This window comes from Pinus tabuliformis, chromosome 5_2 (assembly GCF_031772625.1).
Source record: "Pinus tabuliformis cultivar Carrire ecotype Pingquan chromosome 5_2, CPIR1, whole genome shotgun sequence".
NCBI classification, from domain to species: Eukaryota; Viridiplantae; Streptophyta; class Pinopsida; order Pinales; family Pinaceae; genus Pinus; species Pinus tabuliformis.
In genome coordinates this window covers 450258427-450285774 of record NC_142306.1, presented here as the reverse complement: position 1 = coordinate 450285774, position 27348 = coordinate 450258427, and positions in this window count along the sequence as shown.

The following is a 27348-nucleotide window of genomic DNA, read 5'->3' as shown; positions in this document are numbered from 1 at the left end:
TGGGTTGGAACCCTATGGGTTGTATCTCTTCCTGAACCTTGTTTATCAATCAATAAAGCTTCTCGGTTCTTTCCTATATACTGGTGTTTATTGTATGATTTGCATTAGTGTATTTGATTTACTTCTAATCCTGAATCATTTATGAATATGTATATTTGCCTTTGTATTGTGTCCTTCTCTTGTTGCATGTAGCTGTTCTCTTGTCACAGGTAGCTGTTCTCTTGTGATCTCGTGGGAGCAAAAGCGAGGAGGCAAGTAGCTGTGGACACACAAAGAGGAGAGGATTTAGATCGAGGGACAACCGGAAGATAACGGTAAGTCTACCAATCTCCTCTCTTTCATATTTCATAAAGGAAGAAACCGAAGTAGCTGCATTCGTTTGTTGCTAAGGCACTATCACGCCTTAGGAGGATAGGATCGTCCTGCATAGGCATTTTTCCCCACAACAAATTGGCGACTCCACTGGGGAAGAACTTTGTTTTAGTCATTTTGTTTGAGTTTGCATCATTGTTTACTTCATAGACTCAACGGCAACAATCGAACTGCTTTGCAAAGTAGAATGTTGCTGCTTTGATCCTTCACTGGGTTTTTGTCTATGATCTCAACAATGGACTCACAAATGACTTGATGATCCTTTGTGATAGTCTTTAGTACCCTTTCAAAGCATCCCTCTATTTATACCTTGCTTGTGTTTCTGATTTGGCCTGAAACAGTTGATTTTTGAGCATTTTATGACCCGGAAACCAAGAGAAACGAGAGTTTCTCCTTTCAGCGCAGACACTGTGAAGGCAGTCTGCATTTCAACGCAGGTCTCGTGAAGGATACCTGCGCTGAATGTCAAACTGACAGTGTTGTACCTGCGCTGAACCAGTGTGGCCTTGTGCAGCTGGGGTTCCTTGCTGTCTTTTGCCCTGTTTGATCTCTGTTTTTGCTGCCTTTAACCAGCATAGGTACCACATCTGAAACCCCTTTTCTTTTCTTGTATTCCGCCTCATTTTTGTACAAAAAGACTGTAAGTGTTTTTATGTTTTTGTGGCGTCATTTACAGTTTTCCTTTGCATGAGCGAAATAGTCATCCTGTAGCCTTGATTCAGATCTGATTGAGTGATTGATTGTGATCTTAGGAGAGAGTTCATTGGCTGTTTGCAGTTTGATTATCATTTGCTTTTGCTTATTGGTTTGAATTTGTCACTTTTAAGTGTCGAAACAAGTATTTCTTTCGAAAAATTGCAAAGTGATTGTAATCTCTTCTACCCTTGCTGATTTGGGAAAAAGTAAACTTGTTTATTTTCAGTCATTTAAAAGCAAATTCGAAGTTGTACAAAAAGCTTTCTTTGTAGGCATTTATACTAAGAAAGTGAAAACAAACACCTGCATTGTGCATTTTGCATTTTGATAAGATTTCATGTTGGATTTAGGAAGAGTGCATTAGAGTGTGCTGATTTCTCTTTGAGAAAAGATAGTCGCTCTCTTTTCCCTTAGTAGCTAGGATTTTCAAAGTTGAAAGATTATAAAGCTTGCTTATCATCTTAGACTGCATTTAGGAATTTGTACCAATACATCTCGTGGTGATCCTGAAAGACAAACTTTAAAAAGATCAACTTAAAATATATTGAATGAACCTAACAACGCTTTGCAACATAACGCTCATCGTAGGGGTCTAGGTAGAGACGTGTTCCGGCGTTGTTAAACGTAGTGACTGTCGATCTCTAAGAAGGTGGGTGATTCCTCCTGAGGGACGATAGCACTAATACGGACTTGTGCTCCCCCGTACCGTCGCGTATATATTGGGAGACCCCTATAGGCATATATCCTTTATCCTTAGGAAGCCGTGTCGGCCGCCCTACTGATCGCAATGCAGTGAACACAACATTCACGAAGATCGACCACCCGTATCGTAAAACTTATTCTGTGGTTTTGCGAAAGGTTTGGCACACCCTCTGCCTAGATCTCCAGAGCAGTTTCTTTTGGCCTTTTTCAGACTCTATAACAGAAAAAGTCCAACCGAGCATTTGTCACTTCGGGCTCGTTAAAACATCGAAGGAGACTAGAGTCATCTTTAGCTTTTTCTCGACTCTTTAAAACTGAAAAAGCAAGTTGTGTCTAAAGCATCGTTGACAATTTATTTTAAACGGAACAATCACCCTTATTCCCGCGTTGATCTTTAGGTTGAAAAGATGGAGCACACCAAACAAGGAGTTCCCATTGATGGAAATCCTAGTCCTTTCTCCTCTTGGGGAGAAGTTGGTGCGCCCCACATGGCCACATTGTCGCTTCCAGGACTGACAATTGGCCTACCAGTATGGCTCTTTTCAACCAGTGTCATTCAGAATGCCACCATTCTTGAACAGTCGAGTCAACTGTTAGATCAGACAAGAGTTGCCCACCAGCCTTCCACTTCATCTTCCTCTCCTCCTTCCTCTTCGCTTGACGGAACTGGTCGGTCAAAGAACCGGGCTCCTAAGGAGAAAAAGGAGAAGAAGAAGAAAGAGAAGAAGCAGAAGGAGCCTAAGGCGACTGGGGGCAAACAAGCGTCATCTAACAAAAATCCACACACAGCACTCGTAAGGCCTAAATCGCCATGCGTCATATGCAGGGGAGACCACTTCCATAGAGATTGTCCATGTATCCCCCGGATACTGAGAGACTGGTCCCCCCGTCTGCACAATTCGGTAGCATCGACCTCTGATAGCCATGTCGATTGTTCACCGTCAACTAGTGGGAGTGAAGCTCCAGGACAGAGCGGGAAAGCTAAATTTCCCTACAGACTGTGTGAAGGCAATCACGCCATCTACCGTTGTCCCTTCTTAGACGAGGCGAAAAGAGTTCTGGAAGATCGCCTGATTTTACGAGCAAATCTTCCTCCTGGATATCAAAAACTCTTGCCAAGTCCCTCGCTAGTTGAAAATCCGGTTGACCCGCCCAGGTGGTCAGCCGAAGCACCTGTCATTGAAGATGAACCGTCTGAATCCATACCTGACGAAAGTCTAAAGGTTGAAATGGCAGTTGACCCGGTTTTACCTTCAGAGGCTCTATCTTCGAATGACACCATCACAGAGGAGAATAAAGACGACACCGTCCAAGTTCTCTTCATCAGCACTGACTCTGATGATCAAGGGGGCAATGCCACCATTCCTTTATCGCAAGAAGGAAGTTCATCAGAGCGCTATCCGGCCGTTTACTCGGTCCCACCACCAAGCAACCTGGTTGTGTCCTTTGACTGGAACCAACTAAGCAGACCCCGCTTGCCAGCTAGCATACCATTCAGAATTATTGTCCAAATATATAGAATGGTAATGGCTGGTACAGTTATTGATGAAGGGGCATCTATGAGTATCCTTTCCTCTATTGCTTGGAAAGCTCTTGGTTCGCCTGCGCTTTTGCCTGAGATGAGAAATCTATCAGGCTTTGATAAGGGAACCAGTCGCCCTTTAGGGATCCTCCCCAATGTGCCAATAACATTGAAAGGGAAGACCGTTCAAATGAATGTGATGGTCGTTCAAGGACCCTTGGATTATAACCTACTCCTTGGATGAGACTATATATATTGCATGGGAGCAGTAGTCTCCTCACTCTTTAGAGTAATGTGTTTTCCGCATGGAGGAAGAATGGTCAAGCTCGTGGACCAACTTTCGTTTCCCGGATCACACATCGCAAATAGTCGCGCACCATCCCTAAATGGTCTACTCACGAAAGAAGTGTCTCAACCCACGGTCCGTCCTCCTGATGAGCGCGAGTAATCCGAGAGGATATGACTGGAACCCAGGGGGCATGCGTCCTGGTCTGCTTCGGCAGGGAAACTTTGGGTATAGAGTAGGTTTCCGCGGGAGAATATGACTAGTCCGTACCCCGTCCGTCTAGGAAGAGGGGTTGTTCTAGAACAAGATTCTTTAAAACAATTGTTTTGAAGGAAAAGAAGTAGAGGTAACCTTGAAATCGTACTTTATGCCTGGGGGCATGCGAACCTTTTGGAGTGCAAGCAAGGGGCGGCTATTTATTTTTTTAAATTTTTAGGACCTCTAACCCTTTAAACTCGTAGGATTAGTCGTTTCCGAACTTTCATAAAGAAAGGATGCGGAGCAAAGTGTGGTGAGATGAAGCTCCATAAAAAATAGCGATCTCCGATGAGACACTCTTATCATATGACTGGTATAAACGAGCAGTTTTAGCATAAAGTTCATGCTCGTTAAAAAATAAACGCAAGATCCGAGCAGTTTTAACGCGGAATTCATGCTCGTTAAAAAATAAACATAAGCTTGAGCAGTGTTTTGGCGCATTCAAGCTCGTTAAAAAATGAACCCATCCCGGTAAATAACTATTGAGTATGTAACCTGATCAACCGTAAAAAGACCTTGGTCGTGTTTTGTGCACCTTCACCTCCACCATTCATTTGGCCGATCGTTTACCTCCATATGATTGTTTACCCATTTTGAGGAATAGCTGCGAAGAGTGATTTCACCTAGCCATCCTTGTGACACTGCCGTGATTGGAAAATTCCAACCTGTACCTGGAATTAGCTGCTAACCCTGTTCATCACTCGTTCCTCAAAAGACGAGTCTTCTTTAAGCTCTTTTCAACTGACTCGTAAAATATGAAAAGATTGCCGAGTTTTGGCCTTCCAGCTCGTTAAACGACCGGAAGAGCTATCCCTCCTCTAGATTTTAATCTTTTTGGACCTGAGGGATTATTGCACAAAAAGATCGAGCGCTTGTTTTGTTCGGCTCGTTAAAACTATCGAAAACTCATCCCTTCTGTATTGTTTTATACTTTTTCGGACTTAATGGATTAGATGACGAAAAAGGAATTTTGGAGTTAAATTTATGTACCTTTTCAGACTCTCTAAAAATGAAAAGGGCTGAGTTTTCTTTGTCGTTAGACTCGTTAAAATCACTAAATAGCGACAAACTTGTCTTTAGACGAGAACGAGTTTCCCTATCGCTAGGCTCGTTAAAACATAGCGATGGGCTTGCCCGAAGGGCAGGTTATAGAACACGCATATGTTATCCTCCTCAAGCTTGACAAAAATAAAGAGGTACTGGTCAGCAATGACTGGGGAAAAATTGGGAAAAATCAAGAAGTCTTTGATGGTAGCAGGTCGCTCTTGAACATGACACTTTTCCTCCGTATCACATCGGGTTGGGTTGTTTCATTCACCGGTCACATCACCATGGTCTTTGCCACACCATCCATACTTGGGGTAATGCTACCGATCCATCGCATCAGTGTCACCATATGTTCAAGAGAAGTCGTTCAGAAAGAGTCAACCAGGTCCCATCCACTGCCATACATTATCCTTCATCCATTCATGACCGCCTGGCGACTCCGGAGCTAATGATTTTAATGGAGGTGAAAACGATCTGTGACATATGATTCAGGGTGGCGGTCATGAATGGATGAAGGATAATGTATGGCAGTGGATGGGACCTGGTTGACTCTTTCTGAATGACTTCTCTTGAACATATGGCGATACTGATGCGGGATTCATTAAGACCCTCCTTTGACGGATCGCTTCTTGTCGACATCATCTCATTATCCAAGAAGTTGATCTAGGAACAACCCCCTCAGTACTTTGAAGCTTGCATGCCTCAATGGCAAGTTTCTCACTTCTGGCGACAGGTATACATCAATGACCTTCGACCAGAAGATTTTGCGTGGTGTTTGACGCCAAATCCTTTATTCACACCACGTGAATTGTACTGTAGTACCTTGAGGGTCATTATCATTATCGGTGATTCCTCTCGCGCTTGTTAACGGTTTACATCATTGACCGGTAATCAAGCGATGTCTTTCCATGTTCGACTTCAGCGCAATTCTCACATGGATCGACTTGTACTTAGAGTGAAGATCAAACGAGTATTGAAGACCCCGGATCTAGTTTCATCCATCCGGGCTGCGATATATATTCAGGAAAATAAAGACATTTGACATGTACATCATTGCAACAGATGATCATCCTACTCAAAGGATGATAGTTTCGCCAGAATTATCAGTATACCATCAGACGATCGTCTGTTCTATGTACCAAAATGTATTTATAAAGCTGAGCATGGGAATGCCCGCCTCAGCTAGATCATGAAAGCAGAATGAATCACAATTTATTGTATTGTATCTTATTACTGGTCTCCTCCCAGCAAATGGATGAACTTCGGACTCCCCTGGATAAAGCATTTCACCCGATAAACGGCCTCATACTTTAGGGTCAACTGTTATAGACATTTTTGTGCCTTGGATCACTGAGCATGGAATGTCAATAATTAAGGGATCCAAAGTCCCTAAACATGTTGTTCCTACCCCTAGAGGAACAAGGCCAGCAAACCACAGCAGTTTACAAAAGTTCTCCACCTGAAAACACTAAAAAACAATGCAATTCTGGATCATGTCAACTGCTCCACTGAGCATCTGCGCTGAATGTCAAGTGCTCCACTGTCTACCTGCACTGAATGTCAACTGCAAAGAAGGCTACCTGCACTGAGCGTAACTGGACAAGTGGCAGACTCATTCCTCAAGGTGTCAATGCCCAGGAAGCTTCCAAAATGACACTTGGATCAGGGAATTCGACTGGTGATGAGTAAGAGGTTCCAAATCTCCAAGTGGAAGTAAGAACCTCCAAGTGGACTCAAGAACTGAAGTGGGAGAGGACACTAGTCATCTCCATGCAAGCCTCAAGCTGACTCATCCTTTCTCCAAAATTCCTATATATAGATCTCTCTCATGAGGTCTAAGGATGCTGGATTGTAATTGCAAAGAATTGTTGTTGGTTTGTGGTTGGATCATTGGGTGTTTATGCTTTGAAAGGGGCTGAAGAAGGAATTCCATTCTGCTGGGAAGGAGACGCTGGGTTGGAACCCTATGGGTTGTATCTCTTCCTGAACCTTGTTTATCAATCAATAAAGCTTCTCGGTTCTTTCCTATATACTGGTGTTTATTGTATGATTTGCATTAGTGTATTTGATTTACTTCTAATCCTGAATCATTTATGAATATGTATATTTGCCTTTGTATTGTGTCCTTCTCTTGTTGCATGTAGCTGTTCTCTTGTCACAGGTAGCTGTTCTCTTGTGATCTCGTGGGAGCAAAAGCGAGGAGGCAAGTAGCTGTGGACACACAAAGAGGAGAGGATTTAGATCGAGGGACAACCGGAAGATCACGGTAAGTCTACCAATCTCCTCTCTTTCATATTTCATAAAGGAAGAAACCGAAGTAGCTGCATTCGTTTGTTGCTAAGGCACTATCACGCCTTAGGAGGATAGGATCGTCCTGCATAGGCATTTTTCCCCACAACACATATATATATATTATGGTTTATATATGGTGCATAGTTGGTAACGGTGGAACCAACCCAAAACGTTTCAACATTCCACGACAATTTTAAAACAAATTGTATAATAAAACCAAACCAACTTGCCAAAAATAGGATTTGAACCCGCAACCTATAGGGTAGGCCTAATGTGTTATCTTCAGTGAACTAACAAACGTACCAAGTGGTTGGTTCTTATTAAATCATATAAGAACACATTTTTTCCATTCAATTAATGGAACAACACTGAGAGAGAGCTAACGGAACAAGGAGGCCGAGAACGGAGTTCTGTGCAGTGGAACCAGGACCAGGTGGAACCATGACGCAGTTCTAGGAGGCAGAACCTTTACACGCTTTTCGAGATGGAGAATATTCTCTTAATGTCAAAGATTCCTTGGGAGGTAATTTTTCTCAGTGTAAGAATGTAATCAAGTTTACAATCATTTTTCTTAGATTTTCGCAGGGAACGCAATGGCGAGGTCAGATTCACCTTTTGAGCAGCGATTTTGCAGATTCCCAACAGAGGAGAATCTTCGAGAATCTTGAGGAAATCTTCTAGATTCCTTGGAGGTTGAAATTTCCCAGATCCAAAATGAAACCAACTTTATACTCATTCTTCTCATAATTTTGCAAGGATCTCAATGGCGAGATCATTTTTCCGATTTGATTTGTATATCTCTAGTCAACCCAGAGGAGGGAATTTTTAGAGAATCACAGGGGAATCTAAAAGATTCCTATAGGTCAGATTTTGCCGGCATCAAAATTCGACAAATGGATAGTCAATTTTACACCTCTTGACGACACAAATTTAATGGTGTAGTCAGTTTTTATCATTGAGCCTTCTATTTTCAGCGATTTTACAGATTGGAGTGCTGGTGTCAGATTTCAAAGCATTGATAGTCGATTCTATGCCATTCGACGCCATGATTTCAATGGTGCATTTAGATCCAGCAACTGAGTATTCTATTCTTCAACCAACATTAGAGTTGAGGTATATGAAGTGTTGTTGTCATGTACTTCTTTAATCATCTGCTGTGAGATGTACTATGTTGTTTCGATTCTTGCCTAATGTATGATGAAAAATCTTTATGTCTATTTCATGTGACATGTATTCATCATGGATTGTTATGTATGTTTTGGTTGAGATCCCTTTGATACCATGATGGTAAGATACTCATTGTCACCATGTGTAAGATTATGTCATTATGATAGGAGGTCTATTATGAGTGATAGTTTCTATAGCGGAACGTCTCGTGGAGAGACTTTGCCACTCATGTAGAGGGAACATGTCCTTATATGACAAAAAACATAGTCCATGTACATCTTCACCATTTCCAGCACTGAATGAAGTGGCCAACACCATCTTGACATTGAGCCCGGAGATGTAGTCCACATTGGACGAACACCGTTATCAATGTCTCTTGTTTATGATTTTTTGATTGTCATTATGTTTCCATTCGCTTAAGCATGCATATATGTTCATTTATTCTCTCATAAAATTCAATTCTAACTACATCACAGAAGAAAAGTATCTTGGTTAAATCCGGAATTTGAGTCAACTCGGATCATTTGGACATCTTTGGAATCATCTTGGGAAGCCCATATCTATATGACTTAAAGGTCGTTTTCTTTTGGCATGAAAACAAATACCACCTCACAAAGGATGGGGTAGAGTATATAGTCAGAGCTCATCATACAAAAGTTAATGATAGCCTTGTAAGCACAGGACAGATTAAACGACTAGTTAATTTCAGCAAAGGGTGCATGCTCATGATAGTGAGAGAGAAAAAGGTAGAGAATGGTTGACGCTTCCAAAGGTTGTAGTCCTAATCACAAGAAAAAAATATTTGGAATTGTTTCTGATTATGATGGAATTTTTAAGGAATTGATAGGATTTTCCCCTAAACAGGAAATCTAACATGAGATCCATTTACAACAGGATGCTCCATTATCGAATGTTGGCATGTATAGGATGGCTTCTATCGAGATGGAGGAGATCAGGAAACAGGTGCAGGAATTGTTAAATTAGGGAGTCATCAAACCGATTTCTACCAATCCTATTGGTGCCCAAGAAATATGACACATGGACAATGTGCATAGATTATAGGGTGTTGAAAAAGATAACGGTGAAGAATCGATACCCTCTCCCTTGCATTGATGAATTGTTAGATCAGTTGAAAAATGCTACTTATTTTACAAAGCTAGATTTGTGTAGTGTTATCACCAAGTTAGAATTGCAGAGCAGGACATTTGGAAGATTGCGTTGAAAACCAAACAGGGGTTGTTCGAATGGATGGTGATGCCATTCAGACTGTGAAATGCTCCAGCCACATTTATGAGGGTAATGAATGATTTATTTAGGTATTTTCTGTTGGAAATAATACTGAGAGGGGGGGTGAATCAATATTATTACGTCAAATAATCTTTTTTCAACATCAACTGCTATACGCTACTTCAGTTAATTAAACCCGCGTATATACACAATAATGCAAAAGAAAACCCGCGTATACAATGCAAACTTTTAATTTACTTTATCTTACTGATGTTGATTGTTAATCTGTGATTCAGAAGCAAATAACCAGTAACCAGAAACAGTAAAGCAGAGCAGAAAGACAATCGCACACAAGAACACAAGATATAAGGTGGAAACCCAATGTGGGTGAAAACCACCTGCTGCAATTTGTCTCTATCTTTTCTTTAATTAGAAACTTCTTTTTACAAATGTACTGGTGCAGTCCTTTTACCAATATGTAGGCTGAAAAGAGCTACAACTCTCTCTCGTTTTCCAGCTTCTCCTGGAAGGGAGCTACAACCCCCTTAGCTCTTGCACTAGCCAAGATACTCGTACGTAGGTGCTGGCCTACAGAAGGCTACAACCTTCTCTTTCTTTCAAGGACCACGTTTCATAAATTTTTAGACTGGATCCACAAATAACATTAATCAACCATCAAGAATTTCTGCATCAACCAATCACCTTTTCACCAAAACACCTCCCTGACGACTGTACCCAGATCACAGTAACAGTACCACACACCAAAACTGAACCCAGAACACTGCAGCAATAAACAAAAGCAACAAAAACACAACTCAAAATGTATACGCTACTTTAATGGCCTGAAACCTGCGTGCATATGCTTTTGTGTATGGAACAACCTGCGTATACGTTGTTTTCCTTCACTGAACCTACGTACATACGCGCCTTTGCTGAACTGAACCTGCGTACAGATCTACAAACATAATTCACTCTTTCAAGTATTCAGGCACTGATTAACCCAGATTATCAGATTTATAGATCACACATGTGCCAGATATAACAGATCAAAATCATGCAAAGATATTGTCATTCAAGCCAAGAGATTATGACCCATCAATAGAACTTATTCTTCTTTTTGCTAAGGTTCCTCCTTCATTCAGATCTAGATCTGCTCCACAATGCTAATTACCAATATTTCAGATCTCGTACATTATCAGATATTCAATAATAATTCAGATAAATCCTTGCCACATGATCTCCTTCCTCTTATAAAGTTTTAGGCCTTCCACAATACCACGGTACAAAACCATAATAAATGATACCAAGGGCCCAAAACCTGGGGTCAACTCTTCTGACGAGATACCATGGTCCACAACCATAGGTTCAAGTTCCAAGGACTAACGACCATGGACCAAAAATAAGTTTTCCACCATGTACGTGCTTTTATGTGCATAAAAGTGTGTGTATACGCATATGCGACTTCTGAACGAATAACCCGCGTGTATACGCATCTTTGGCAAGATGTACCTGCGTATACAAGATTTTCTTCATTCTGAGCACCTAAACTGAGATCTGTCACCAAAGTGAGTTGCCATCAAGGACAACACCTGTACCATAGCGCCACACCTATGCCAAAATGCCAACAATCTCCCCCTTTGGACTTGATGGCAACCCCACGATCCTCGAAGTCATTCTCCCCCTTTGTCATCAAGGGCAAAGGGCTATGCTCCCCCTGAGTACATGTTGATATTTCTGCTCTGCTGTGCTGAACATGCTCCCCTTGATTGTAGGCAAGATCTGCAAAAAGATGTTCTTCAAGAAGAACCATATACATCATAAAAGACCTTCCTATCACAAAAAGACTCAATACATACAACCATCACCCAACCAAGTGGGGATCATCCACCCAACCAAGTGGGGATACATCAGAAATTTACATATGACAACCAATCACATCAATCATCCCAGGCATAGTGGGGAAACCAAAATAGGCCGTTACATTACCTTGATAAAATAATATACATGACATAGAGACGGAATATCAATACTTATGCAAATGACCAATAACTACTATCAGCATCTTCTAACAATCACTGTATATATCAGCAACCATGTTCTCCTTATTTTCTCCTTTCTGCAGCTGATCCACCTGAACCAAAAATAGCTTGAGTACTAGAACCAAGAGCTTCTAAGGTAATGCCAACAATGCATTATTAGAAGATTATCTGCTCCCCCTGAACCCGTGCCTGATGGTCTTTGACAGAACCATATCAGACTCTCTTCAACCAGAGTCTGTCCTTGCTGATTTTCTTCAGAACTCCATATACGCGACTGCACCTGCATAAATCGGCGTATGTACACGGATTCCCCTCATCCAACTCACATACACCAACTTTTCTTTGATATAGACAAGCTTCAACAGTAGGATGAAGCATCAACTACTCCCAGGTTCTGTCTGAGATATTCAAAAGTTTCCCTGGGCAGTGGTTTGGTGAGGATATTAGCAATTTGTTCCTTAGAAGGAACATACTCCAACTTGACTTTTTGCTCAAGCACTTGTTCCCAAAGAAAGTGATATTTGATAGGTATGTGCTTGGTCTTTGAATGCATGACAAGATTCTTTGAAATGCTTATTGCACTTGTATTATCACATAAGATAGAGACAGGTGGAGTACATGTGATTTGAAAATCCTGCAAGGTTTGCATCATCCAAAGAAGTTGAGTGCAACAAGATGCAGCAACCACATATTCCACTTTAGCTGTAGATAAAGCAATCAAACTATGTTTCTTGCTGAACCACGATACTAATCTGGAACCCATAAAGAATGCACCACCACTTGTGCTCTTCCTATCATCCACGCTTCCGGCCCAATCTGCATCTGTGTAAGCATGAAGTGTGAGATCTGTATCTCTAGGGTACCATAAACCATAGTTTTGAGTTCCTTGAAGGTACTTGAAGATTCTCTTGATTGCCTGAAGATGAGTTTCCTTTGGATTTTCCTGAAATCTTCCAACTATTCCCACTGCATGCATGATGTCTGGTCGAGTACCTGTCAAATAAAGAAGACTTCCAATCATAGATCTATAGGTTGGTTGATGCACTGCTGCCGATTCATCATTTGCACTGAGGCTACATCCTGTAACCATGGGGATACATACTGGTTTTGAATCTTCCATGCCATACTTCTTCAGAATCTGCTTGAGGTACTTGGTTTGAGACAAGAAGATACCGCCTTCATTTTGTTGGATTTGCAATCCAAGAAAGTATGTCAGTTCTCCAAGCAAGGACATTTCGAATTCTTTCTGCATCACTAAGGCAAAGCTTTGACTCATAGCTTCTTCATTGCTTCCAAAGATAATATCATCTACATACACAACGAGTATTAGCAATTTGTTATTTTCAATTTTTATATAGAGATTTCTATATGCTGATCCTTTTGAAAAACCTTGTTGATGAAGATATTTATCCAAATGATAGTACCAAGCCCTTGGAGCTTTTTTAAGCCCATAGAGAGCCTTTTTAAGTCTGCATACAAGATTTGGATCATTCCCAAGGATAAATCCATCTGGTTGCTCTATGTACACTTCTTCTTCTAAGTCTCCATTCAGAAAGGCTGATTTTACATCCATTTGAAATACTTTGAACTTCTGGAAGCTAGAGAGAGCTAGGAACATTCTGATGGCCTCAAGTCTAGCAACGGGAGCTAAAATTTCTTCAAAGTCTATTCCTTCCTGTTGAGCATACCCTTTACAAACAAGTCTAGCCTTGTTTCTAATCACTTCCCCATTTTCATTCAACTTATTTTTGAAGATCCATTTTGTTCCTATGACATTTTTGTCTTTTGGTCTAGGAACCAACTCCCAAGTGTTATTGTTTTCGATCTGCTCAAGCTCTTCATCCATTGCCTTAACCCAACACTCATCTTTGCATGCTTCTTTTACATTTTGCGGTTCAGTGGAAGAGAGCAATGCCAAATAGATTGAAGCTTGTGCTATTGTTCTTCTTGTTTGTATACCTGCTTCTTTCTGCCCCAAAATTTGAGATTTTGGATGATTCTTCTAAACATACCTAGATGGAGTCTTTTCTTCTATCCTTATCTGTTCCTCTGGTGCCTCTTGGGGTTCTTCTTCATCATCTGTTTGATTTAGAGAGTAGTCTTCATCCTCATTGATATTTTCATGATTCACTTCCCTAGGGATGTATCCTTTTTCATCAACCACTACATCAATGCTGTCAACAATTCTTCCAAGCCTTTTATTGTAACACTTATATGCTTTGCTGTAGGGAGAATAACCAAGGACAATGCCTTCATCTACTCTAGTTCAAGTTTGCCAAGCTGCTCATTATTATTCTTAATATAGCATTTGCTCCCAAAAATTTTGAAGTGCTTTACCAAAGGATTTCACCATACCAGAGCTCATGAGGAGTTTGAGTGCTGTTCACTTGGACATTTTTTTTGTTGAGAATAACAATCGCTGCATATGCAGCTTCACCCCAGAAGTTTGCGGGAGTTCCAGACTCATCAAGCATAGCACGAGCCATTTGTTGGACTGTTCTGTTCATCCTTTCTGCCACTCCATTTTGCTGAGGAGTCCTAGATGTAGAGAATTCCCTTCTTATTCCATGTTCTTCACAGAAATCAAAAAATTCATTTGAGGTAAATTCCCCACCTCTGTCGGACCTGAGGCACTTAATTTTGTAATCTGATTCATTTTCAGCCAAGGCTTTGAAGGATTTGAATTTTTCGAATGCTTCGTCTTTGTGCTTCATAAGTCCTAACCAAACAAACCTGGAGAAGTCGTCAATGAATAGTATAAGGTATTCTTCTCCTCGAGGTGACCTTGTCCTAAATGGACCACATACATCTGTATGGACTAGCTCAAGAGGCCTGCTAGCTGATCGTTCCTTCTCAGGAAAGTTAGTTTTGGTTTGCTTACCAAACTGACATGATTTGCATATGGTGTTGTCTGGAATTTTGATATCTGGAAGACCACGAACTGCCTGGTATTTGCATTCTTTCCTTATTTGTGAAAAGCTTAGATGCCCCAACCTCCGGTGCCATAACCAGTGTTCATCATCCTTGCTTAAATAGCATTGTTGTTGTCCTTCTTCAAATATGTATATATTATTTGGAGTTCTTCTGCCTTTCATCATTGTTTCTCCTGTATCAAGATCACGAACACTACATCCATTTGATCAAAATATTACCTCGGTTCCTTGATCGCACATCTGACTAACACTTAGTAGATTATGCTTCAAGCCATCAACATACAAAACATTTCCAGCTTTGACCTGTTCTTTCAACTGAGCAGTGCCTTTTCCTTTTATGGCTGCAGGGGTATCATTTCCAAAAGACACCTTCTTTCCCTTTTCTACTGCAGTATATGATTCAAGTTTTTCTTTATCCCCTATCATATGCTTTGAACATCTGCTGTCAATATACCATATATTTTCCTGTCCTTTTGCGTAGAAGGCTATCCCACATCTTTCTGGTTGTGGTTCCTTCATTCTCCATGTTCTGGCACTTGAGGTATGTTCCTTCTGAGTTGTCTTCCAAAACCTGCTCCTGCATTCAGAATCTTCATGACCAAAGTTATTACAAATAGAACATTCAACTTCATTTTCAAGGGCCGAAAAGTTGTTATAAGTCCTTTTCATGATTCCATTCATAATCCTTTGTTTTTGAGCTTCTCTAGTCATGATTGTCTTATAGGCAACACATTGAGCTGCTTTGTGACCAAAATTATGGCAAGAGAAACATTGGCCATTGAAGAAACTCCTGCGATTATCAAATCTATCATCCAATCGATTGTAGTTTCTACTGACATCCATTCTTGAGGCAAATTGGGAATATTTTACCTGTGGCTGATTGTAGCTTCTGTTTGTCCTTAAGGTAGCTTGTCCTCGATTTTCTTGATAGTCTTTATTCGTTCTTGAGGTAAACTGTCCCTAATTTACTTGATGATTTCTATTAGGCCTTTGCTCGCTCTTCTTTGCTGCATCAAGATAAATTTTGGAGGTAGAAGCTTGAGATGTTTCTCCATCATATCCCAGACCTGTCTTGATTAGTGGAGAATGCTGCACATTGATAATCTCATCCAGAGTTTCAGATCCTTTAACAAATTTAAGATTAATAGCTTTTGTTTTCTCAATCTCCTTTCTAAGACAAACAATTTCACATTCCAATTTTTCAAGATGTTTTTCCCTTTCAGCCAGTTGATATTGTAGAGAATCAATAATTGCACTTTTCTCTTCTAAGCAGATTTTGAGATTAGTCATCTCCTAAGAAAAACCTTCTACATCTATAGCATCCATGTAGTCATCATCTTCAAGATCCATTAAAAGTTTATATTTATTACCTCGTTCATCTTCGTCACTATTTGAAAGTCCATCACTATCTTCATGAGTGTAATAGCTTTTCTTATTTGCATTTTGTTTCTTGTTCCATCTAACAGGTTCCTTCCCTTTGTCAATCTTATCCTTGTGAGGACATTTGGCAGCATAGTGACCAACTCTTCCACAAGCAAAGCATTTGAAAGGTAACTTACCTCGGAACCGTCCAGTAACCCGTTGAAGATTTCTGACAAAATTTGATTCTTCTTCTTCTTCTGACACGTGTCCTGACTCATAGTGCTTGCCTTTGCCTGAAGCCTTGACGGCAGCTTCTCTCCTGTTTGATGGTCCTCCTTTCCTCATTTCATAAGTAGTTAGAATACCGTGCAGCTGTGACATTTTAAGGCGTTGTAGATTCTCCTTTTCTTCTATTGCAGAAACTTTAGATTCAAACCTAAGGGACAAAGATCTTAGAACTTTTTCAACCACAATAGCCTATTTTATTTCTTCACCCAAATTTTTCATACAATTAACAATCTCATCTACATGAAGAAAATAGTTAGCCACACTTTCATCATTATACATCTTGAGATTTTCATACTGAATCCTGAGGGTTTGAAGTTTTGCTCATTTTACCTGATCATCTCCTTCATAGCTTAGGACAATCTTGTCCCATATTTCTTTTGCTGATTTTAACTGCATAACTTTCACGAATTCTGATTGAGATAGACATCCCAATAGAGTATTGACTGCCTTTGCATTTGTTTCATATTTCTTCTTCTAAGCTGGATCTATAGGAGTTGCTGCTAGAAAAGTATATCCTGTATCTATGATATCCCAGACTTCTGTACCCAACGATTGAAGATAGGCAGTAACTCTTACCTTCCAATATACGAAGTTTGTCCCATCAAAAACCGGTGGCCTGATTGATGCTTCCCTCTCATAGTTGCTCATGATGAAGGATCTTCCTTCAAGTGATCAAGCTTCTTCAGAAGGACCTCCTCTGATACCAATTGTTGGAAATAATACTGAGAGGGGGGGTGAATCAGTATTATTACGTCAAATAATCTTTTTTCAACATCAACTACTATATGCTACTTCAGTTAATTAAACCCGCGTATACAATGCAAAATTTTAATTTACTTTATCTTACCGATGTTGATTGTTAGTCTGTGATTCAGAAGCAAATAACCAGTAACCAGAAACAGTAAAGCAGAGAAGAAAGATAATCGCACACAAGAACACAAGATATAATGTGGAAACCCAATGTGGGTGAAAACCACCTGCTGCAATTCGTCTCTATCTTTTCTTTAATTAGAAACTTCTTTTTACAAATGTACTGGTGCAGTCCTTTTACCAGTACGTAGGCTGAAAAGAGCTACAACTCTCTCTCGTTTTCCAGCTTCTCCTGGAAGGGAGCTACAACCCCCTTAGCTCTTGCACTAGCCAAGATACTAGTACGTAGGTGCTGGCCTATAGAAGGCTACAACCTTCTCTTTCTTTCAAGGACCACATTTCATAAATTTTTAGACTGGATCCACAAATAACATTAATCAACCATCAATAATTTCTGCATCAACCAATCACCTTTTCACCAAAACACCTCCCTGACGACTGTACCCAGATCACAGTAACAGTACCGCACACCAAAACTGAACCCAAAACACTGCAGCAATAAACAAAAGCAGAAAAAACACAACTCAAAATGTATACGCTACTTTAATGGCCTGAAACCTGCGTGCATACGCTTCTGTGTATGGAACAACCTGCGTATACGTTGTTTTCATTCACTGAACCTGCGTACATACGTGCCTTTGCTGAACTGAACCTGCATACAGATCTACAAACATAATTCGCTCTTTCAAGTATTCAGGCACTGATTAACCCAAATTATCAGATTTATAGATCACGCATGTGCCATATATAACAGATCAAAATCATGCAAAGATATTATCATTCAAGCCAAGAGATTATGACCCATCAATAGAACTTATCCTTCTTTTCACTAAGGTTCCTCCTTCATTCAGACCCAGATTTACTCCACAATGCTAATTACCAATATTTGAGATCTCGTTCATTATCAGATATTCAATAATAATTCAAATAAATCCTTGCCACATGATCTCCTTCCTCTTATATAGTTTTAGGCCTTCCACAATACCACGGTCCAAAACCATAATAAACGATACCAAGGGCCCAAAACCTGGGGTCAACTCTTCTGACGAGATACCATGGTCCACAACCATAGGTTCAAGTTCCAAGGACTAACAACCACGGACCAAAAATAAGTTTTCCACCATGTACACGCTTTTATGTGCATAAAAGTGCGTGTATACGCATACGCGACTTCTGAACGAATAACCCGCGTGTATACGCGTCTTTGGCAAGGTGTACCTACGTATACAAGATTTTCTTCATTCTGAGCACCTGAATTGAGATCTGTCACTAAAGTGAGTTGCCATCAAGGACAACACCTGTACCATAGCGCCACACTTGTGCCAAAATGACAACATTTTCTTGGTCATTTTGTTCTTGTATATCTAGGTGATATTCTTGTGTACAGTAAGACATGGGATGAACATGTGTGTCATATAAATAAAGTGCTTGATGTTCTAAAAAGTGAAAAGTTGTATTTGAAAATGTCAAAGTGTGAATTTGGGAAGACTTCTTTGATTTATTTAGGCCACATTGTCGGAAATGGACAATTGAAGATAGATCCCTCTAAAGTGGAGACGATTATGAATTGGCCTGAGCTGACGAATGTTGTAGAGGTTAGGATTTTTCTGGGAGTGGTACAGTATTGGAGAAGGTTCATTGCAAACTTCTCCATTATTGTAGCTCCCTTACACACCTTGACTAGTGTGAACTAGGACTTTAAGTGGGGAGGAAAACAACAGAAATCCTTTGACACACTAAAAGAGAAGATCAACATAGCACTAATGCTATCCTTACCATACCTTCAACAAACTTTTAAAATTGAAAAAGATGCCAGAAGATATGCCATGGGAGTTATATTGATGCAACAAAGAAAGCTTGTATGTTACCATTCAGAGACTTTCTCCCATGCTGTTGTGAATTATCCCACGTATGACAAGGCTTTGTATGCCTTGGTCCATAGTGTAAAGTAGTGGAAACAATACCTGATCGGCAAGGAGATAATAATTCATATGGATCATCAGCGCTTGCAGTATCTTCAGTCACAGACATAAGCTTCAGCAAGCCCGTCACTTCAGATGGATGGGATTCCTCCAACAGTTTTATTTGGTGATAAGATACAAGAAGGGCACTAGCAACAAAGTAGCAGATATGCTTTCTCGCCCTCCTATTTATGCATCTATAGTTTTGCAAAGTGTTTCTTTATTGTTAGAAAGTTATGTTGAACAGTATGCTAATGGCAGTAATTTTAAACAAATCTATGAAAAACCGACTCATGGATTGCAGGTGGACAATTATTACTTGTAGGGAAATCTATTGTACCACCTTGGAAAACTGTGCATACCTAGTGATGAAAGGGTTCATGTAATCAGAGAGGCTCATACCTTTCTGGTGTCTGGACATTTTGGAATTGTGAAAACTTTATGTCATTTGCAAAGGTTATTTTTTTCGCCTCATATGAAAAACATTGTGACTCACTTTGTAAATGGTTGTGTGTTATGTTCTACTTCAAAGCCCTGTAATAGAAAACTTGGGCTCTACACACTGCTCCCTATTCCGAGTTTACCATGGGAAAGTGTGTCCATGGATTTTGTAGGAGGTTTCCCTGTGTCTAGGACTATTTGTATGTCATTGTGGATAGGTTTAGTAAAATGTGTATCTTAATGCCTTGTAAAAAGCAGGTCACTGCTGAGCAGACTGATTATCTTTTCTTTCAACATGTTTGGGTCCATTTTGGGATGCCCACATCTATTGTGTCAGATTGAGACTCTCTCATTCTTGGGGAGTTTTGGACCAACTTGTGGATAATGATGGACACTAAGCTGAAAAGAAGTATGACATTTCATCCACAGACCGATGGGAAGATAGAGGTTGTCAACCGCACCGTGGTACACTTCTTGTGAGGCTATTGTGGGAAACATCCCAAGTTGTGGGATGAACAACTTCCTTATGTGCAACATGCATACAATCAAGAAACACATTCATCTACATAGAGCTCAACGTTTGAGACATGTTTTGGCTATCTACCTAGAAATACCTTGGACATGGTCTTTGGAAAAGAGGAGGATAGCAACGGAAGAGATGATAGGGACAAAGCACAAAAGTTAATTCAGTGGATACAGGCAATTAATAAAGCAATACAGGAGAAGTTGGAGAAGAGTCAAGATCGGTATAAAGCTCAACATGATAAGCACAGAGTTGACCATAAGTTTCAAGTTGGGGACAAGGTATGGCTCCACATCAGCAAGGATAGGATGAAGGGAGAAGAGAATATGTTGAGACCCATTCGATATGGTCCCTTCATCATATTGGAAAAGATTGGAGACAATGATTTTCATCTTGACTTTTCGTTTTGAATTTCCTGCTTATATGCAAAGGTACTCCGTAGTAAATGTTGAAAATTAGAAGCTTTATGAACCTCCATTGATTATGGATACCGAGGAGGTTTCCTACAATGGATGATTTTGCACCAGAGTATCTAGATAAGTTTCCCGAAGATATCATACTCAACCAGAAATCAGAACTTCACGACGGGGACATGTGGAGTATATCCGTGTTGGCTTCATAGGAATGCATCTAAGCAAAGATTGATGGATGGAGAAGGAAAAAGTGACAGAGAAATTTCCTCACTTGCCAATTGATTGAAAATTCTTTTAGTGGTCCAAAAGCTCTTAGTGGGGAGGATTTATCCAAGAGGATCCTAGAGGATTGATCCAGGTGGATGTTTCACAAAAGTACCAGTGGCATGGTAAAAGGATCAAAACTCAAAATGGTAGAATATGGATAAACTTAGAATCGAATAAAAGTGCTCGCCATCCTAATAACGACGGTGAGAATGACACTCAAATCCGAGTCCATATGAAGAAGTTAGAGCAAGTCAAAGTTCGAGTTTGACTTGTCTAGGTGGCGGAGGAGATGACATGGAAAATATCCCAGCAAATGGGGAAGCGCCAAGTGGCAGCCTGCCATTGGGTCCTGCATATCACATATTAGCAAAAAGGAGAAGAATCTTAAGTAGAATCGACCCCTGGCGTTGCCGGTTGCGATTGTGATATCGCATAGCATAGGCTGGAGGAGGAAAAAATAGTAAAGAATCAACCCCCAACAAAGACCCGATTGCGATGCGATTTATCACATATCGCAATCGCAGAAACAAGGATGGTGTTAAAAAAGGCCCTGATGGTAAGCACCGATTGCAATTTCGCGATAGATGGTCAGATGCATTATTTTATGTTCTGCGCTTAATAAACCCAGTGGGTTTGTAGACATCGCAGAGCGCTGAAGTATGAGTTAGACCAGTACGTTGATGGCTCCACGCCAATGGTTCCATGCTGATTGGATTGCCAGACGTGAAATTTTATGTTCTATGGTTAACACTCCTGTCGGGTCCATGGTTATCGCAGAGTGCCTGTGTCTTGGCTTTGGACTGTCCGTCGATAAGTTGGAAATGCCAATAAACATGTCGTCGAGCCATATGCGCAGTTGAAATGGGTTTGTTGTGTTGGAACGAGGCTTCACTATTATGGTAAGGTTGTTTCCATGCATCCTTATGGCCTGATTCCTCTTGTTAACTTGGGTTCTTAGGTTAAAATTGCCCGGGTTTTGAGGGGTTGCCACCATGATATATATATGACTATTTGTGTTAGAGCAAGGGAGGCAGGACTGGCCGAATACTCAGAATCTATTGCAGACAATAGACCCTGACCTTGGAAGTAGGCCGAACCTTGCCTTGAGCAATAGGGAGGTTATGATAGGTTGTAGAAGGCCTGATTATCCAATTTGGGAGTTTGTGTAGGCACTTTTGCACTGTTTTTCACTAGGATTTCAGTGGTACTGTCTATTTTTGAAGTTGGGCTCTCCATTCTATACCCATCTTTCAGCTTGGAGGAATAAGGGGTAATTTCTTGTTGCTTGTACTTTTATCTCTTTTGTGCCACTAATTGAATGAAGGCCTTCCCACTATTGAGCATGGCCTAGAGACGTAGTCCAAATTGGACGAACTCCGTAATCAAATCATTGTGTCATGGATTTTATGTTCTTCTGGTTATTTCCACATTGTTTACATGCTTTTAAGTTCCATGGTTAATTAACTCTATTATATGTAATTTCGACGCGTCTATAAGTAAAAGATATTGGATAATTTCAAGTCTTTGTCATAACTGAAGAAACCTTGGTGATTCCAAGAAATTTATGAATATATTCACTACTTGTTCTTTACTAGATACATTCTCCATGCTAAGAATGCCACCTTGAATAATTTGGTGAATGAAGTGCATATGGATTTCAATATATTTGGTCCTTTGATGATCCAAATGATTTATAGAAATATGTATTTCACTTTACTTATCACACCAGAGAAGGGAAGATTTATCTTTCTAAATGCCAATCAAGCAAAAATTGTCAAATCCAAAGAACTTGTTGATTTGCACTAACTACATCTTGATACTTAGCTTCTACCTTAGATAATGCAACTACTAATTGTTTCTTATAGGACCAAGCAATAGGATCATAACCAAGAGAGAAAACAAATCTAGAGGTGGAATTTCAATCATCCATTGATCCATCCTAATCAGAATTTGTGGTACCCACAAGGTCAGGAGAACCAACAATATACCAGATGACAAAATTGGAAATGCCATGAATATATCTCATAATAAGATTAACTATTTTCCAGTGACTCTAATGAGGATCCTAAGATAAATAGAAACTATCCTTACTGGATAAGCAATGTTAGGTTGGGTGAGTGTTAAATAAAGTAGTTTTTCAAACAATTGGGAATACAATGTAGGTTCCACTTGTGGTGAGGTATAACTAGTGGCAAGAGTAACACCAAATTGAAAAGGAGTAGACATACGTTTAAAATTAGCCATGCCAAAGCATTGAAGTAAATCAAGGACATATTTTTGTTGTAACATGTTGTAGCAACTACAAACACCCTCCAAAATTTTGCCTTAGCTTTGTTTTGGAGCCTCCCTACCAACCATCCTCAGTAGCATGTCTTGCACCGTCAAGCATATAGGCTTTAACTATTTCTCAGTGTCTTTTCAACCTGTGCATGTCAGTTTGCTTCACTCCCCTCACAGGATGTCTTTCCAGAATAAGACCATGTGCTCACAAAGCATCTCCCCAGAAAATTGTGCAATTATGGAGGGGAACCATCCTTCCCTCCAAAAATTGTGCAAATCAGTTGGCCATCTAGTTGAGCTCAAGAATCACACAAATAATTTTTCATGATTCCCTCAGAAAATTGCACAAATCTGGAGGGGAACCAGCCTTCCCTCTAGAAATTGTGCAAATCAGCCTGGCATCCTGCTGGGCTCTAGAATTACGCAGAGGAATCAAGCAGTCTTCCTCTAGAAAATTGCACAATCTAACCCAACACTGCTGCTTAACCCATAAATTGTGTAATTATGGGAGGCAGTCACCTGCTGACCCCAAAAATTACGCAATTTCTCTGGGACAACTAGCCTAGCTCAACCCAGGAATTGCACAAATTTTCATCCCAGGCTCGCAGATCGATGCATGTGCCTTCATGTTGACCAGTTCCCTCCGGGACTGAGCAAAATTGATTTGCATGGATGGACTACTTTTCCCAAGGCATCATGCAAAGGAATCCCTAGATCTAGGGATCTATTTTTAGCAATTGGAAGTTACATGCAAAGCCCATTTTAGAAACCTCTCGCCAAGTGGCGCTTTTTCCTAGATTTGTGGCATGCACATTATAGCCTTGATATTATCAAAACTCATCAACCGGATGCTGCAAAGTTCATTCCTCACATTGATGTTGCATCTTTGACATCCGACATCACATCTAGGAGTCGTTGTCACATTCAGCTCAACTGTTTCATGGTAAGCCCACTTTCATGTCTTGCGCTGCGTTTCTATCACTTTTTTTTGGTTTCACTTTGTGTGAGTGTTCTATACTTGATTTAAATGAGCACTTGTTGTAGTTTTGATTCATCTTAGCTTGTAGAAGCACCGTTTCAGTTTTCGTTCTCATCTCATTATTGTCGCATGCATGACACTACTTTTGCATGCAATGGTGACTCGTTTCACACACAGGCATGTTTTCCCATTTTCTGAATCTTGCACTTGTTGTTTACATGTATGATCATTCACTCTTGTTTACACTTAGTTTCACCATGCATTGAGACTACTCATTCTTTCAGTTGCCCATCGACGGGTCTGGGCTGCCTTAGCCCAGACCTTGCCTTGCTCGGCTAGCATTGTGCATTTCTGGAAGTGAAGGCTCTTCCTTCCCTCCAGAAATTGCGCAAGTATGGCCAACACTGACCTCCAGGCTTGCATTGAGAAATTCTAGGAGGCCATGCCTTGTTGGCCCCATAAACTGCGCAATGCAATTTGTTGGTTTGCGTGTCACTGCTAACTAAAATTGCGCATTACGTAGTTTCAGTCCTCATCAGGCTACGCTGGACTATGCATTGCATAGTTCCAGTAGTCAATCAACCTCCCAATAGCCTAAACTATGCCTTGCGCAATTTTGGCAGTCAGTCTCCTAGCCTCCCAGTGAAAATTGTGGAATCTTCACAGACAGTCACATAGGGATGTTGCATGCCAGTCCTCCAGTTTGTCTTGGTTTTTAGCTGACAAATTTCTTTTCGTGAGTGTTGCTATGTCTCTAGGTATCACATTTGTTTGTTTTCCTCGCAGCAACACAGGTATAATGACTTCCAGGAGAGTAGAGTCAAAGACAATGTTTAGAGCACAACTGGGGATGTAGTCGATCAAGTGTCTATGAACTTGCCTATCTATGAAGACATCAAGTTGTTCATGGACAAGGATATCAAGATGAAATGGTAGCAACGTCATAACGAGTAGCACCATCAGCAATAGCAGAAGGTAGCACACCTTCATGCGACAAATGGAAGAGGAAGGTTGTTGATAGCACATACGCGGAACAAAGTTGCAAGCTCAAGCAGATCCACTCGTGATGAAAGCAACTTTGGAGACTGAGGCTATGAGGCGACGGTGGGACAAGAGATCATGCAAAATCAGAGAGAGAAATAGAGAAGGAGTTGCAGTTGCTAAAGCAACAAATCAAATAAGAACAGGATCTACACATATGAGAGAAGGAGTTGTAGCAAGAATAGGTAAAACAGGAGGTGTAACATCCACAGACTGATGAAACTGTGCCCATATAGGCTATAGATCCATTCAACAGTCAATAGGGAGTGGACAGGGTGAGAAATGATGTCAATCGCATGCAAGGGTATTCAAGAGCATCGATGTCATTGTGCGTACGCATGCGATATCACCCTTTTGGCACACTCACCGAGGTGAAGACAAGAAGCAAGTCCGACTGGAGATGAACATGTATTTTGACAAGTTGATGTGCATGGTCAACAACACACACTCGGAGATCAGCACATACACTATGAATTAGTATATTGTTGGTCCAACTGCACTCAAGACGATGATGTGCATGTTGTCAGATGAGTTATACAAAGGAGCCATATCAATGTACCCAGATGCAACGGAGGCAAGAGTGCGCTTTCAACAAGATGTCACCATTGAGCGCACGGACACCATCATGGACAACCAATATTGGCATCAGTTCACCACCATCGACCATCACGAGGATGTCGAAGAGTTGGTCTTACCACAATGGTCCAAGTGTTAGTGATGTCTTGCATGGCTTGCTCAAGCCATTTTGTCTCACATGGGTACATGTGTAGATTGTATGTAACGTCTTGTCAAGTGGAAGTTCAAGTGTCGATAGTTGAATGTACAGTCATAGAGTAGTTGAAGAGTCATGAGGGTAGATGAATGGTCACAAAGGGGAATGTCAAGGGTCACCCCACCCTTTGCTATAAATAGTCCCTCGTAACTCATTGTAAGGGCTTTTAGTCAGCCAAGCTTCCAATAGGAGTATCTTAGAGAAAGATTGGAGAGTATTGTAATGAGCCTTGGCTTCTCCACTGTGCAGAGCTAGTATATCTCTTTGGAGGAGCAAACATCAGTGACTGTAATGTTCCGCTATTGGAACTAGTGGTTGTTCATGGTTGTATTGTATGACTGGAACTTTCACTTCTTAATATAACAGAGCCAACACATTTCATGCATATGTCATATTGTATTTCAACTATCTTGTTTACTCTAAATGATATATGTATATGTTTTCTTACGCATGCATGTATGGCTTTCCTATATAACTATGTATGAACCTTACCGAAATGTGTTGTTGGTTTAACCATCACTTTGGATTGCTAGCTTACTTGTCGTCCAGTTTGTGATGCATATTTTTTCGTGTGTTGCCTTCTTAACTCCGTGCTTTCATAGGTTTCCAAGGGGCATACTCACCTCACCCTTTGCATGTTATAACCACTCATGCACCTTCCTTGACTTGCTGCATATGTCACACCCTTGCTACCAAGAGGGACATTTTAGTTTCCTTTGTGTGAAACCATGAAAAGGTGGTACTGTACAACCCACTGCTAGGACTCCTACACCAAACAATTTGAGGTCTAGTTGGGACTTCTTACTGGGGAGATACCTTGACATGTTGGTGGGCCTAGCGCCATCAACATTTCTGGCGCTAGAAGGAGGGCCTGCTAACAAGTTGAGTCCTCATCATCTGTTTTGAGTCTTCGCATATCTATCATGGAGTTTGTTATAGTTCGCCCTCCGAAATGTCTGTCCAACGGACATATCTTCCACATCTAGAGGGAGTTTTGGGATCACTTGTCACAAATCACGTATGATGGTGAAGGTGAAGTGGCTTGGCTTGAGCACTTAGATGAATTCCATGCGCTCATGAAGGGCATGGAATATTTTAATGAAACAGAGGTCTGTTCACTACTTGCACACACACTTTGCGACCAGCCATTGCAATGGTGTGGCACACTACCTCATAAATCGTGCACTCATCAAGAAGTTCAGTGATCTAATCAAATATGTGTTCCACCATTTTGATCCTGAAATACTTGATAAAAAAAAGTAAAACAATGGAAGGCCCTGCACGAATCACCTATGGAGTTTTCAGAGCACTTCCATCTATTCATGTTTGAAGCCTCGAAAAGTTAGATGAAATTTCAATATCTCATGGATAGATTTGAATATTTCTTTATCAAATCTATCAATACCAAGAAGAATTTCAAGCTAAAACCCCGCTCAACATACTTTGGTGATGGAGTTGCACAATCACAGACAGACATGGTCCCTGTCACAAGTGACTGTCTGCCGTTCCCTCATCAAATAGCTCCACCATCGCAGAGTGATGTGGGAGAGCATGCACACACATTTGTTCAATTGTCACATCACCCCGATATCGCTCCTTCTGATTTTTGC